Source organism: Vulpes vulpes, chromosome 5 (assembly GCF_048418805.1).
Source record: "Vulpes vulpes isolate BD-2025 chromosome 5, VulVul3, whole genome shotgun sequence".
In the NCBI taxonomy this organism is placed as follows: Eukaryota; Metazoa; Chordata; class Mammalia; order Carnivora; family Canidae; genus Vulpes; species Vulpes vulpes.
The window spans coordinates 94,718,684-94,721,701 of record NC_132784.1 but is presented as its reverse complement, the minus strand read 5'-3'; positions in this window follow the sequence as shown (position 1 = coordinate 94,721,701).

The window sequence follows — 3,018 nt, the reverse complement described above, 5'->3', positions numbered from 1 at the left end:
CCTTTTTTAGTCTTTTGTAAATTCTGTAGACAAATGACAGTTTCTAAAGTTAAATCTCGTCATATCCTCCCTGAAACACCACCAACATAGTTGAAACACTTTCATGATTCTCTAATCCTTTGAGATCAAAGATCCAAGTGTTCGATGTACTAGGCATGTCTGACTCATCTGCACTATCACCTTCCCAATTCAATCCCAGGTCCTATCACCCACTCTCCTACACTAGCCTTTTTCTTCAATTCCATAAAAGTTCTGTGGTCCCTTCCCTAGGGACAGGTTTTGTCTTCTCCTGTATATTCCACTGTGTCCTATGTAACGTCATAGGACACATCCAGACCTAGGGCACATCCCAGACCCTAGGGAATTCCTACTCTTGTTTCAAATCTCAGATAATTATCAGCATTTCAGAGAACCCTGTTTTACCTTTCAGGTAAGCCCCCTGTCCCCTTATATCTTCATAGAACCACATTTTTACCTTTGTACAACTTTTCTCAGTAGCATTTCCTCAATTGAATATTGCTACTATCTTTTCTCATAGTTGACAATAAGCTTATTATTAAAATCTGAACACTAAGCTCACTTCCTGCCTCATGGTGGCGAGTCAATCCATGTTTAATGAGAGGAAATAAATGAATTAAAACATTTATGGACCAGATAGAGGAATTTATAAAGAAGTGGCCACATTTGAGTGACATACTCATTTTTTAGGGGTTTTACACTAAATTCCTAACTTCAAATTGCAATTGCTAATAACAGTTGACCCTTGAACAATACAGGAGTTAGGGGTGTCAACACCCCTGCCATGCAGTCAAAAATCTTCATGTAACTTTTTACTCCCCCAAAACCTAAATACTAGTATCCTGATATTGATCAGAAGCCTTGCCGGTAACAGTCGATTTCACACACTTTGCATATTATATACTACATTCCTACAATAAGCTAAGCTGAAGAAAAGAAAACTTTAAGAAAATAACAAGGAAGAAAAAATACATTTACAATACTGTATCAAACAAATCATCTGCATAGAAGTGGACCTGTAGAGCTTAAACCCATGTGGTTCAAGGGTAGGCTGTACTACAATTTAAATTAGAGCTGAAGATACTAAAGTAATTATGCTGATTCTTCACGTTCAGGCACACAGAGTTCAAATTACTGACTATTGTGTATTCAAATACCTGGTGTTAACAAGGTAAACAAGAGAGAAATAAGTAATCAAAAATAATAAAATGAGATTCTACTCAGGGAAATGATATGTACCACAATACATCTGAAGAGAAAATAATCTGAAACACAAATTGAAGAGGCAAGAGTAACCTAGAAGGTGGTAATGCCAGATAAAACCTGTGGGATGGTGGATAGCAAATTGTGTATGAGATGACAATAGACATCCAAAAGGCCAATTATTTCCTATGCTTCATATCAAATTACATTATGCTGCCAAGCAGTGAGATGATGGTCCCCATATATTAAAATAAAAGCAGCACATGATAACCCACCAGCTTCTGTTGGACAATATGCCATGGAATATATAGGAAACTAGTGAGTAAAAATTAAGTTAGCATATGTTTCTGGATGTTAGTAATATACCTTCAGAATGTTGCAGGATTGGGAGAGCAGATGATACTGCTAAGTGTTTACCATCCAAGTAGAGCTCTGCTGTGAACTGATGACAATTGGATTTCAAATCTCCTTTTCTGTGAAATTCTTTGCTCTTCACTTTTCTCTCCACAGGACTTGGATGGCATCAGCACCAGGTCAGCCTTGCTTTATCAACACCAATGCATTTTGTCCTAATAAATAGTTCTTCACGTTCCATTTCTTTTGACTGCAGAGATATTGATTAATTCTGAATTTGTGGTTATAACTCTATTCTCATTTACATCTCTTCAACTTCAAGGATACATAACAATGTGAGAAAAATATATATAATATTTGTAGCCTGGAAAAAAAATTTTTAATCCTGCTAAATCACTTACTGCCAGTTTGATTTGGACTAAGCTTTTAATTCATGAGACTTAGATCTCTTATCTATAAAATGGAAATAATACAATCTTGCTTGTAATATTATTATGAGTCTTGAACATAAGTGTTTAGGGATGCCTGGGTGACTCAGTGGTTGAGCGTCTGCCTTTGGCCCAGGGCGTGATCCTGGAGTCACGGGATCGAGTTCCACATCGGGCTCCCTGCATGGAGCCTGTTTCTCACTCTTCCTATGTCTCTGCCTCTCTCTCTCTCTCTCTCTGTCTCTCATAAATAAATAAATAAATAAATAAATAAATAATCTTTAAAAAAAGAAAATAAGTGTTTATAAAAATTATTGGGAACTCTTTAAATGTTCATTTTCTTGTTTCACTTTAAATGATATTTAGTTCAAAATAAAGAATTTTGTGAATGAGCAACATGAACTTCATCTGGCATTTTATCATCTATAAAGTTTGTATAATTGGAGTAAAAACTGTACTCACATTGTCTGAAATACAGTTTGATTAATTAAAGCAATATTTTATAGTGCACAGCATGATCCTCTCTAAAATTAATGAGATTAAAATGTTCATTTTATATCCAATATTTACCATTATGCTAGTGATAAGATTGGATTCATAATGTTTCATTACTTGGCTCAGAACTAAAATGTGAGACTTAAAATCATGTGCATGGCTTCTTATGTGAATCATCCTGGCAAGATATTAACATCAATATGTGGCAGAAGGCTGATAAATTTCCACAGACCATTGAATCAACAACTTCATATTGAACAATCCTACATGGTTCTACTGTGAATGATATAAAAAATAATCACAAAATGATCCCTAACTTCAAGTACTTTTTTCTTTTTGAAGGAACAACTGTTCTCTTCTAAAAATTGGCTTGTTTTTCCTGTTTATAAAAAACATAACAGTGCAAAAAAGAAAGTGTAATGGATTAATTTGTAAAGAAAAGGCACAATACATATTCACTGAAAGTCATAAAATCTACTTTTGGTTTAAGATTTCTACTGTTACATGATGGTCCCAGGGC